The 13,816-nt window shown below is 35.5% G+C and overlaps 1 protein-coding gene across 16 annotated transcripts in view; it reads left to right on the forward strand.

Moving 5' to 3' along the window:
• LOC106665466 (E3 ubiquitin-protein ligase HECTD1) overlaps positions 1–13,816 on the forward strand; it is a 108,633-nt gene that overhangs the window by 27,650 nt on the left and 67,167 nt on the right. For all 16 annotated transcript variants that reach the window (XM_014391880.2, XM_014391886.2, XM_014391888.2 and 13 more), the window contains exon 3: positions 13,078–13,122. The gene's annotated coding sequence lies outside the window, so the exon portion shown is untranslated. The remainder of the gene's footprint in view (positions 1–13,077; positions 13,123–13,816) is intronic.

A 13,816-nucleotide genomic window follows, 5' to 3' on the forward strand; every position in this document is an offset into this window, starting at 1 on the left:
TCTCTTTCTCTCTCTCTCTTTCTCTCTCCCTCTCTCTTTCTCTCTTTCTCTCTCTCACTCTCTCTCTCTCTTTCTCTCTCTCTCTCTCTCTCTCTCTTTCTCTCTCTCTCTCTCTCTCACTCTCTCTCATTGAAAAAATTAAAGACCTACAAATCTATTCCATAGCAACCTTTTTACACAAAATACTACAAAATAAAAACCCTTCCTACATGTTTCATAATTTTAAAATAATATCCATAACATTAATACCAGAACAGCTAAATTCTTAATTCAACTCACAAAACGCCGAACAAAAACACTTAGCAATTATTTAAAATAAAAGCTTCAAAAATCTTAAAACTCAGTACCGAAACATATAGTTCAAATAAAAAGCATAAAATCATTCGAAGTAAAACTTTAAGAATTAAGAAAGTACGTTGAATGTAATACTACAAATTAGCCCTTACCGTACTTAATAGTTACGTAGTTAACATCATATACTTATACACTTTTATTTATTACTTTTTTGTTATACACTTTTATATTAACTTGTAAAACGTTAATAATCATTTTATTAGTATTTCATTTCGTTTTAGATCGTAAAATTATGTTCCAATTCCAGAAGGTTCTAATGTTTTTAAGAATCTTACGAAAAAATTTTATTTCATTTTGTTACTCAACAATAATGTGCTCTGTATAAAAATATAACTTATAAGTTCAACTTACTATCATTTTATTCATTTACTTCATTGTTGATTTTATATTATATTTTATAAATTTTATAATCTCCCTCTCTCTCTCTCTCTCTTTCTCTCTTCTCTTCTCTTGTCGTCTTCTCTCTTTTCTTCTTTCTCTTTGTTTTCATGTCTTTCTTCTTCTATTTTATTTCTGTTCTTTCTCATCCCTTTCTACACTCCCCCTCTTTCTCTTCTCTTTTTTCTTCTCGTCCTCTCTCTTTTCTTCATTCTCTTNTCTGTTTATCTATCTATCTATTATCAATTGAAAAAGGGTCGTTCGCGACCTAGATTTGCGAAATTTTTCAATAAACCAATATTCGCACGCATGCACGCACGCACGCACACACACACACACACACACACACGCACGCACGCGCGCGCGCGCGCGCGCGCGCGACCCCGTACACCTGCGTAAACGCACTCTCACTATCTCTTTCTCTCTTTAATTATAAGAGGTCGTTCGTGACCTAAAATTTTTACGATTAAAATAAAATGATATTCATTATATTTTCTTTAGTTATTCTGGATTAACTAGGGATTTTCATTGTGGAGTTTTTCAAATTATTTCGTGTTTTTTTTCCCATTTAGGGCAATAACAAATAAAAATCGTGCATTCCTGCTATTAATACATATTAGTCATAGTTCACGGTTTGTTCCACAGGAGCTGTTCCTCATAGAGGAAATTGAGCAAAATCCAAATCAGATTACGTTTAACAAACTTCCTCTTCGCCGGCAGTATAAATATTAAAAATAATAATTGAAACACTTTCTATTAACACGTTCGCTCATTAATGTGCTTTTGCTGAAAGCTAGCCAAACAACCTTTAATTTCCATCATCCCAAGGGAAATTTCCTTTTTTTTTTTTAAATTTCGGCTCTACAGGCAAACACGTATGCAAATATTAGATAGACGTGTTAGTCACATCGGGAAATGTCCAAAAAATGAGTCATCAATAAATTTTTACGCCCTTTTAAACAATTCACAATAACGAAAGTAAAAATAAGTTGCTCTGCAGTGTCATCCATGATGGTGATTTTCCTGTAGAACCAGTATTTTAAACTGATATATACGTAAATCTACGGCCAGAGAGAAAACCGTGTTAAATTTGCAATCGTAGTAGACAAATTTATTTTCAAAGCTTGTACAAGTGATGTTCACTTGCAATTCCATCTGGAAACTAATTTCGGTAGCTTGTGCCCTTTGGCCGAAGCCCCATTTAGCAGATGGATGCACGGTTGGCTGAGTTTAGGGCAATGGCACGAGGCAATAAAAAGAAAGAAGCGTCCGTTATTCCACACTGTTCAGTTTCAACGCCACACGGTTCCGAGTGACGTAAAATGGCTTAAATAAAAAAACACCGGAGAGAAAGAGAGAAAAAGGTATAGAATTGCTGAAAATTGACTATTGTTCTTTGAGCGTTTCTACTCTCTCGAAGAACGGATCCCCAGTTATATGAGTCAGAACGTGTTGAATGTTATTTTTCCTTTGATGGAAATGTTGACTTTTCAGCAGTGTTGTACCTAACAATAAGTCAAAGCGATTAGGTTTCGTGGTCCGATTAACCAAATAAATTCTTTTCAATTAATTAATCTTTTAAGTAAGGTCTTGGTTGAAAAAGTCAGTGCCACGAGCGGAATTCGAACCCACGACTTTCGGCTAAATACGCTCTACCCTTTAGGTAGAGCAGCGGCGTATTTAGGTGAAGGTCGTGGGTTCGAATCCCGCTCGTGACGCTGACTTTTTTATCTCAACCAAACCTTACTCATCACAAAAACAAAACGTCTCATCAAAAAGAATAAGTAAAAATTTAATCAGGGGGTCTACACCTTAGTCGCCATACCTTTATCTCCCTTAAGTACAAGTACTTAAAAAACACCCAGATCGGTGCTTCCCAACCGAGGTTCTGCTCCAACGGGAGATTTCGACAGCTAGGTCATTTCAGCCTTGCATGCAAACTATAATCTTACCTAAAACTGACGAACTTATATAATACAGTCTCGCAAATAAATACATTCACACCTATATACATTGCACTCATTCCGTTTAGTAGGTGAGTGTTACATTTCCGCCATCGACCTATACCAATATTAATAATTTAAACTAATTAGGGCCGATGGGGTACTTTTATAAATATTCCGCCATCGGCCCTAAACACACCCATATTCACTGTGGAAAATAAAATTTTAAAAAAATTGTATAAAATGTCAGCTTAGCGTACTCAGAGTTGATCAACATCAACTATAAAACTATTTAAACTATTTCTTATGAATCGATGTTAAATGATAGACAAATTGATGAAAGAGATGCGCCGGAACAGAGCGAAAATAGGCGGACCTTGATGGTCAGGGACGCTCGGAACGAGAATGCTCTCTAAGTCGATGGGCAACGTTTCCATTTCGTTATGGGATCCGGCCGAAATTTGAAAATATCCACGCTTCGGTGCTTTTTATTCCTCGAGAATGTCTTTAATTGTTACAACGATTGTTTTCCCAATCGGTATTTTTAGCCAGTGGAAATAATAAAAAATTAAGATCAAGGTTTTACCCGTTTCAAAACTGCATCGCCTCAGAGAAGGTATAAACCTTGACTAACTCGGTTTGAAATTATGCGTGAACGGGACCCGTTCAAGGTGCTTGCGGTTGGTGTAAGTATTGTGTCAGTCATTCCCGACAGTTATTGTTAGTTACATATCCGCAAAATGGTGAAAGGATTTGAAATATTGGAAAACAAAACTAGTAATTATCAGTTCATCACGACTGACGCTATTAAATGGTTATCCCAGAACAGTCACAGAGGTCAAATATTTGGTAATTGTAGTGATTTGTCTTTAAAATCAATATTTCTGAGATAATTAATGGGGAAGGGTTATAAATTGTAAACTTGGAATATCCAAGGGTACAACGACCTTTTAGTATACAAATTTGATCGTTTAAACTTCAGACCTGCTCGCCAATTCGACAACAATAAGGTATAGGTGGAGACAACAATGGGACGTGGTTGAGTCACAGTTTATAATCCATACATTGGCCCGTTTTATTGTATCGGCCCGTGGACAATATTGATGAAGCCATAAATCTTTTTTTTTACTCCAGGCAAACTGGAACGGCGGTTGAATTGAAATTAGTTTGTTTGGAAAGGTTCTTTCTTTTTAGTGCCGAAGAACGGGCTTGCATTATAGTGAATTGAGGTCTGTTAACTTCCTTCCTGAATATAGAACAACCTTCTTCATCGAATACATTGACGTTCCCTTTGATATCAAGCATATCACAAATATTTGTATTGTGTTATTGTGCTACATGAATTTGTACCCTAATCATCATTCGTGACCTAACCTAACCCTACACACCGAATTCATTCGTAACATAAGCTTACCCTACATACCCTAATCGTTTCTAACATAACTCTGCATAATCTTTTTAAAAAGATTTAACACCACACTCATGCCCATTCATCATTTCTATTAACTCTGCATATCCTAATCATTCCTAATATAACCAACCCCAACATACCTAATTATTCGTAACATAACCTAACCCAACATGCCCTAATCGTTCCTAATAAAACCTAAACCTACACACTATAATCATTCCTAATATAAACTAATCCTACATACCCTAAACATTCTAACCTAACCCCACATGCCCTAATCATTCCTAACACAACCTAACTGTACGCACTAACGTGTTCGCGTAACAGCACCTAACCCTACATACTTTAAATTATTCGTAACTCAAATCTGCTACCATAATCATTTGTAACCTAACATAACCCTACATACCTAATCATTTGTAACATAACCTAACTCAATGTGCCCTAATCGTTCCTAATATAACGTAATTGTACGCACCAACGTGTTCGCGTAACACCACCTAACCCTACATACTTTAAATCATTCGCAATCCAACCCTGCTACCCTAATCATTCGTAACCTAACCTAACCCTACTTACCTAATCATTTATAACATAACCTAACTCACCATGCTCTAATCGTTCCTAACATAACGTAACTCATCCTAATCATTCGCGTAACACCACCTAACCCTACATACTTTAACTCATTCGTAACCTAACCCTGCATACCCTAATCATTTGTAAACTAACGTAAGCCTGCTACCCTAATCCTACGTAACATAACATACCGTTACATACCCCAATAATTCGTAAAATAACCCAACATACCCTAATCATTCGTAATATAACCTAACTCAACATACCCTAATCTTTGTAACATAACCTAACCCAACATGCTCTAATCATACCTAATATACCCCAACTCAACATACCCTAATTATACTTAACATAACCAACATACCCTAATCATACTTAAACTAACCCATCATGCCCCAATCATTCCTAACATCTCTACATATCCTGATTTATCGTAGCCTAACCTAAAACAACCTATGCGCCACTTTCCGGTGACGTGAAATGTTCCGTCGGTGTTGTTTGAATGATAATTACAGTTATCTTCATTTCTACTTTTTAAGGTCAATCATGTATCATAAATAGTTAAAAACGGAGATGAAAAGACGGTCACGGGTGGGACTAGAACCTACAATCTTCATAAATGCTCTTATTTAAATCCTTTATCGTTCGAGTCTTTTTGACTCTTCCTTTCTCATTCAACAAAACCTCTCAACATATTTAACACGATTAGCACAGGTTTATATTATTTCGTAGTGATGTATTTTCTTTAAAAATTATTCTCATGTAGCACGTGGGAGGTTGATTTCGAAACATGAGGGGTTAAATGGTTACTTTCACTGTCCATAGCTTTTCATAAAAATAAAGAAAATTGTAATTGATGAATTAATTTTTTTATAAAGGTGTATTATTTGCAATATTGCACGATATGGAAAGGACTCATTTTATAGTTAGTAGGATTACTCACGTAAAGATTAATCATATCACGTTAGTGAGACATGGAAAAGATATACGGAATTTCCCTTTTTTGGCGTCCCTGAGAAATGCTCATGATCTCAATTTAAAAGAAATTTCGTCACCATTTAATTTCAAATGGTGTTTGAGTACGAATTCCTTCGTAAACTTGCAGTATCGATCCTGGGCTTAATCTTCCGGAAGATTCTCCTCCGTCGGGGGCCTGAAGAGGGTTTTTATTCGCACATATTTTCCCCGGGAGGTTCATAATCTTAAATGTAAAAATAATGCTTGTTTTTTTAATTTTTAACGGAGGTGGAAACGACAAACAGGAAGGCAACGGAATTAAAAAAAAATCAATAAAAACTAATTAGAGTAAAAAGGGGGACATCTATTTTTACATTATTAACAAACAATAGCTGAGTTAGCTATGTTTATAATAGAATTGGACAAACAACGCGTGATTTTTCGTCTTGGTCAGTCCAATCTGCAGAAAAAATTGTTTTTATTTTGATTTTAAGAAGCCAGAACTCTAGTTATGAAACGTTATTAGCACATTCTTTGGATGTCTAACATGGCTCGGGCCTTGGAAATTCGCGAAGAAGGGGCTTATTAAAGCATTATCAAATTAATTTTGCGAATTAATAAAAAAATAAACGCCATTTTGTTAACACGACGTTGTTGTTTTTATTACAGAACAGTGTGAATTACAATTCAGTTATCAAAACTAAAAGGTATTTATTATTTTATATTTTAGATTTTCATAAGAATGGGCAAGGACTTTCCCATCCACTCTTCGTTGTAAGTTGGATCCAATGGCCTCGGTCAATCTTCTTGTCCTATTCATCACCTTTGTTTTATAATTTTCTGTAATTTGAATTAAAAATTACTTATTATGTTGGCTAAATTAAAAACCGTATATTACGACCATTTGCATAAAAAACAGTGATGTACTTTTATCTCTCTTCTTTTTTTTTCTTTTTTTTAATTGAAGTCTCGCATCATGTCTTGCCGCCGCCTGTGTTCTGCTGGAGGTGAACAACAGGAAGTTCCGTGAACCGAATCATCGGATCCCCTTTATGGTTCAAATAAGCCTGGAAACAGAACTAAATTCGAAAAGAATCGAAGGTCAATTACACCCACGTGCTAGTTTTCTTTCTCGTTGGGAAAGTGAGACGGTAAAGGGAAATGTAGGATGAGAAGATGGTAAAAATCAGCCGGACGGAAAATTTTCGGTGGTTTTCAATACAAAAGTGTCCAATTATATAATTTTTTTGTATCCATTGGGAAATCATCACTGGGAAAAGTGAAAAGAGGCTTCTTGGTCCTGGGAACGATGACAAAGGATTAACCTTTGCCTGGATGTGCATGAAGGCCGGGCATAATACAGAAAACAGGAGGTCAGCTCTAGATCACTGACGATTTAAAAACATTTACAATATTTATGTACTGATGGGAGATAACTTTTTTCTTCAAAAGATTTATAACAACAGATAAAAATATTATCAGTTTAAAAGCTATAAGCGCAAAAAAAGTTGTTGTTTCCATATTTGGACAAATCGTTTCATTTAGCTTCAAGGAAAGCCTTGAGAACTGTCAGCGAACTGCATAGTTATGGGCATTTCACATAGTTATCGAAAGTAAAATGGGTTTTTCTTTTTTTTTTTTAACTCACCAACTAAGTTTTGCACATTATCTGTTCATTATTTGTATCGCGTAGAAATATTTGGACTTTAGTTTTAAAATGTTTTAAGAAGTTTGCAAGAAAAGTAAAAGAGCTGTTTTTCCTTAAGAAGTATGCTTTGAACAATTTCTTTATTTATTAACAATTGGAAATTAAACAATCATAATATAGCCCATGTAAATTATAAATCCATTAGAGTTCGTGGTCCGATTGACCAAATAACTTTTTTCAATTAATTAATCTTTATGTATGGTATTGGTCGATTACACGACATTTGAAAAATGGCAAAAAGGAGGAAAAATTTGAAAGGTGGGTTGAGGGTGGAAGTTAGTGTCCGAGTGGATCGAAGTCAAGATAGTTTAAGTGGTTAGAGCAGCGGCGTATTTAGCCGAAGGTCTTGGGTTCGAATCCCGCTCGTGACGCTGACTTTTTTATCTCAACCAATACCTTACACAAAGATTAATTAATTGAAATAAATTATAAGGTAAGTCGTATAAGGTCGGCAATATTATCTGTCGAGACTAATTCCCATACTCGACTCTGAAAATTTCCTAACCATCCATTTGGATTCCGATCTCTTCATTATAACAGTGCTTCAGAGTAGTGGGCTCCTATCCCGTATTTAGTACCTCGGTATCAGAGTATCCTCGGCTCTAGAAAACACAATATTGCTCAGCCGTTTTTCAGAACGTTAGGGACGAATTCGACCCAGTGTGGCATCCTCTGCCTCCTTTACAAGTTAGAAACGTACCCTTTCACCTACTAACTCATCAAGTCCTTCTTCTCGGATCGGTGTTCTAAAGTGAGAATCGACACTGATTTTTCAACTATCGCGCCAATGAAAGTTGACGTTCTACGAGGGAGTATCCTAGGTGAAATCTTCTTCACCATTTACAACACCAATCCTAAACCAGCCATAGAAGAATCCAACATCTAAACATCATTACCGACTGGTGCACTCGATGGATCGTTAACGAGCAAAAAACCAACAAGTCGTTTACGCTCAAATGTCAAACCTGCCCATCAGTGCTTATTAACCAAGTCCGTTACTTTGGGTTTCACTTAGATAGCAGACTTACACGGTACTGTATACAAGATTAACAACAAGAACTTAACAAAACATACGGACTAATCACTAATCATCAACCGGGACTTACAAAGTCGAACTGCGGGACGCGTCCAAAACCTCCAAAACCCAATGAAATCAATCTTTTCTAACTAAAGTTCTCCTCCGTATTCTTTTACGTCACCAATGAAATGAACCATAAAGACCTTAAAACCCAAGTCGTGAATGATCTGATCAGCTTCTTCAATTTCAACTCTAAATTATCCCTGGATCCCACTAGCCCAAACGCTTTCCTCATCCCACGTAATAATCCTCTACGCTGTTTAAAACGACGATGGCCTCGTGACCTTCTACCTTAACCATTCCAATTAAATAAAAGAGACTTCCAGCACTGAGTAATTTCTCTCCGCACTGTCTCTTGGTCTGACTGATCCGTCAGATTTGTATATAACTAGACTATCTGTTCTACACTGACAGGCAAAAAATTCCACCTAATTTTTCATTTTCTCGATGAAACAAAAATATTTTCATCTTTGTTTCCTTAATTTCAATTTTTAAACTTAAAAATGCCACTTAGTGCTTAGGATGTTGCGCGTGGTTGTGGCACTTATTGATGGTGAACGTTCCATCAGGTATGCGGTTATTGCCATCAGTGTTCCCTACGAAAAACTGCAAGACGCTGTTGGAGTATAAACACGTTTCATGTATTAGGTTAGTCTGCTTAGACGAAGGTTGAGTTTTTGTTATAAATTTAATTCTATAAACAGTACATCTGTTGCAAAATGTAAAAAGGAAAGCGGCTTTAAAAAAGAACGTGTACTTACAAAGGTTTTGATATACCAAAAATCAAGTGAAATATTTAAATAAAACATATAAAAAACATTGGTAAGGGACCAATGTGGTCATTTTTCTACGTCTTTGCCAGGTCTCCTTTGGCTAATTATAAAAGCAGAATTCTCAGTTACGTAATTTGTACAATGGATAATTTTTTGGCTACCTTCGTCTAACATTGCTGTTCAAGAAATTGGAAAAAAAAGGTCAGATTTAGCTGAACTTATTATTATTTCTATGCATGCGGAAACAAGGCATTTTGACATTTTTGAGGTTATTGGGCCATATAAAATAGTGTTTCAAGGCCTCTTGTTTTTAAAGGTCAAATGTAAAAATAATAGTGTCGAAATCGACGGCCGGGTCTGTGTTGTTTGGGCCAATTTTTCCACCTAGCAACTATCTCTAAGCTTTATAGATCATTTAATCAACTTACAACACTTACCCATTAGCTGGATTGATTACTTGCTTTTGGACATATTAAAATTAACAAAAAAAAAGTTGCACTTAGAATTTATTAAAATACTGAACCTTGATCATTTTGTTCATATCAACCTTGATGATTTTGTTCTAAAAAACATGTATCACTTTTGTGAATGTGGCTAAAAATGGACATCCTTACGTGTTTTTTAGATATATGCTAACCAAGACATCATCATCAATAAAGCCTATTTTTCTGTTAGACGTTTTGGGGCGAGTGGTTTCAATAACAAGTATCCGAGTCCGTTGATCTATTATTGATTCTCTCTGTTGTATATTTTTATTTATTCACAATACATGAAAGGCTGCTTTAACATTTATTGATATTTGAATAATATATTTTTATACTCGTTTTTATCTACGCTTGAATTACTAATATAAACGATGGAAGGGAATGGATGGAATGAAAGAACTGGCTTTTTTTGTGTCTATATCCTTGATAGGGTAACAATCCGATTTCTTAATTATTTTAATAAACCTGCCTTTTATTTCAAAAATCTATGTAATTCCCTTTGTGGGAATGTATAAACAATGGTATCAATTTGAGAAGTAGCCATTGTAATGAAACAATTAACAGGAGTGAAAGAACTTGAGAGAGAAATGGCTCTAATTCATTTTCCAGGCAGGATTAAAGGTTCAGATAATCTCAGCTAACGTGGATGATCTTTTCGGCCTGTAAATCTGGTGAAATTGAGTCTGAAATTCAGTTTTGTCCTTTCCAGGGTGTCGTGACATTAATTATAAATATTCGAAACTATCGTGACCGACTGCTCGCAACCCAAACCCCATTTTAAGCCCGAAGCGTTTCTCAACTATTGTCTCACGGTTTGATTTTATTTTCAAATTTCAACTTAACTAAATATTACTCACAAACCGATGAAATCGAGATCTGTAATGATAGAAATAAATTAAGCATAATACTGCTACCGACCGCTCCGAGGGTGTTGTCTTGAGTGTGTGACGTCTGAGGAGAAAGTTATTAGCGAGAGCGGAGTAGGTACTCGTGTCTTTAACCAGACTTCTATGTTTATATCTGGTGTTGTATTTAGGTTAATTTATTGGAATGAAAGTAATTTATTAGCGAGAATGGAGTTGGGTTCGACCCCGCCCCGAGGAATTGAGGACTCTGGGGGAGTGAATGTGACCAGACTTATATGTTTTTATCGGGTGTCGTATTTGAGTTAATTTATTGGAATGAAAGTAATTTATTAGCGCGAATAGAAGGATTTATTTAACCCCGACGCGAGGAATATCGGGCACACTGAGGTGTGTGTGTGTGTGACATCTGGGGATTAAAAGTAAGTTATTAGCGTGAATGGAGTAGGGTTCGACCTCACAAGAAAGTCCGAAGTATTTGTGTGTCGCATCTATTGGTGTACATTTCAGTTTTTCTCTAAAGTCCAGTACATTAGGCAAAACGAACTTATAAAGGATTCGACCCCGTCCCAGGAATATCGAGGACTCTGGGGGAGTGAATGTGACCTGGCTTCTATGTTTGTATCGAGTGTTGTGTTTATGTTAATTTATTGGAATGAAAGTAATTTATTAGCGCGAATAGAAGGAGTTATTTCATCCCGGCGCGAGGAACATCGGGCACACTGAGGTGAGTGTGCGACGTCTGGGAAGTTATTAGCATGAATGGAGTAGGGTTCGACCCCGTCCCTGGAATATCGAGGAGTCTGAGGGAGTGAATGTGACCTGGCTTCTGTGTTTGTATCGGGTGTTGTGTTTATGTTAATTTATTGGTATGAGTTAATTTATTAGCGGGAATTGAGTGGGTTCGACCCCGTCCCAGGAATATCGAGGACTTTGGGGGGAGTGAATGCGACCATTCTTCTATGTTTTTATCGGGTGTTGTGTTTATGTTAATTTATCGGAATGAAGTAATTTATTAGCGTGAAAGGAAGGGGGCTCTTTAACCCCGAGGAATATCGGGTACTTTAGAGAATGTGACCACTTGTATGTTCCTGGTGATGTGTAACCAAATCGAGACACTCAAATAGCTGCAGTCTAAAACAAAATAAGCGTAGAAGACCAGAAAAAGAAGAAAAACACGCATAGGGCCGGCGATGACCTCAGTTGTTTGTCGGCCCACAAACCACCTACATTTTAATATAGAAATTGCTATCAAAACTAAGAGAAAAATTATTCTGCACGCACCTTTCACGATTAGTTTGATTTCTCTTGATTACCGGATAGAACAGGACAAAAATGTGATTTTTCGAGTTTTATCAGGCCAATTAGGTTTAATTTTTCCGACAAGAGAAAGATGCAAGTCGACCAGTAAGGCCAAATCTTCACGGCATTCGTTGACGATCCCGTTAGGAAGCCAATGTGCCAGAACAGATTGCCAAATTTTCTCAAAGGAAGATAAAGCCCAAGAAAGCTGGCACTGAATCTTAAAGCCACCGGCTTTCTATTAAACGAATCAATTAAGTAAAATTGTTGCAGAAACTCAAAAGATGAAAAGATGAGGAATAACGAAATCGCCTGCAATATCTCAGCTGGATACGCGGATAACATTTTCTCAAAATGATTTAGAGATTAATAATGAAAAAAAAAAATTATGGACCGGATATGAGGTGCTTTTCCTGATATTGTTACAAAAAAGAATCTTTGAAGTAGCCCCAGAAGCAATTTTTATTATTTACTGTACTTAATTAAAATTTATCAATCAAATATATTTCTAAAACATGATTCCTATGTAATTATAATAAAATCTTTGTTAGAATTATATATACATCAAATACACATAACACAATTTGGAGACAACAGAACTTACAGTTATCTGGACTATTCAAAGAGCCCCCATGGACAATACCTTCCTTATCTTTTAAATATTTGTTTTTAAATAAAAGAAGGTGGTGAATAAAGGGAAGTTTGTGTCCGAGTGGATCGATGTCACTATAGCTCAAGTGGTAGAGCAGCGGCGTATTTAGCCGAAGGTCGTGGGTTCGAATCCCGCTCGTGACACTGACTTTTTCATTTCAACCAATACCTTACATAAACATTAATTAATTGAAAAAAGTTCTTCGGTCAATCGTACCACGAACTCTAATGGATTTATTATCACTATTGTTGACAGTTGGTATATCTTTTTGAAGGTCTGATTCAATGTTTTCAATAATAACTTATATGTAAATATGCTCCTAAACTAAATCATTAAATTGGCTACAGCCCGTGCTATTTGTGTTTTAAGTTATTGTGCATTTGCCATTTAACTTTTTTTTGTGTAAGATCTTTTGGAACGTAAATAATAATAAACACTTTTCTATTCTATTCTTCTGTTCTTTAACTACAATATTTTATATACTATACTAACTATACTACTACCTACTATACACAACGTATATTTTTTGTATATATAGCAATAAATGAAATAAATTTAATAAAACGTTTCTTAACAATTTTTTTGTTGTTGCAGTGTTGTTTGTATGCGACGTCTCGGATAACTACAGGACAACTTGAGGTAATTAATCTTTATTATGTACTGTCGATGAAATGATTTTTGTTCTAAATTTTTGTCAATTTTATGGAGTTTTTCAAGGCAGTAATTTTCTAAATTGAACTTAAACCTATAGGTTCAATATTAATTATTAAAATAAAATACTAACTCACTTTTTGTGGATTGTAAATTCTGAAATAATACAAGTTAACACGATTAATTTCATAAGTTTTCATTTTTCTCCAAGAAGTTTGCTAGCATGTCGGAAATAATCTATTCAAAATGGTTTCCCTTATTGATTCAGTTGTACAGTCACCATTAACCTAGTTTGGTGATTAACAAAAATAAACCATTTTTATTTTACAATATTCAATTAAAGAAATACTAATTTTATACAAACATACGAGTTTCCTTGGGTTTTCGTGAAACTTTTTCGAGGCTGGAAATATTGCGTGTTCTCAGGTCAAAAAAACAAGTCGTAATTAATTTTAAAACAACATCCAGTTGTTTCATATTGGATCTTTTCCTTTTGAAAAATCTACCTCGTTGTAAACTGAAATTGCGAAAGGGCGAAATGGGAAAAGCCAGCCCCTGGGTAATTTACGAAATTGAAAGAAAAGTGCGCTTAAAAACGCTTTGTAAGTGCCGAGAGCGCTGAGTGTTATTACCATCCGAAAAGGAAGTTGGTTTAATTCCAAAAAAATTCTTTTCTCCGTTT

This window comes from Cimex lectularius, unplaced genomic scaffold (assembly GCF_000648675.2).
Source record: "Cimex lectularius strain Harlan isolate CLEC.00 unplaced genomic scaffold, Clec_2.1 scaffold286, whole genome shotgun sequence".
Classification (NCBI taxonomy): Eukaryota; Metazoa; Arthropoda; class Insecta; order Hemiptera; family Cimicidae; genus Cimex; species Cimex lectularius.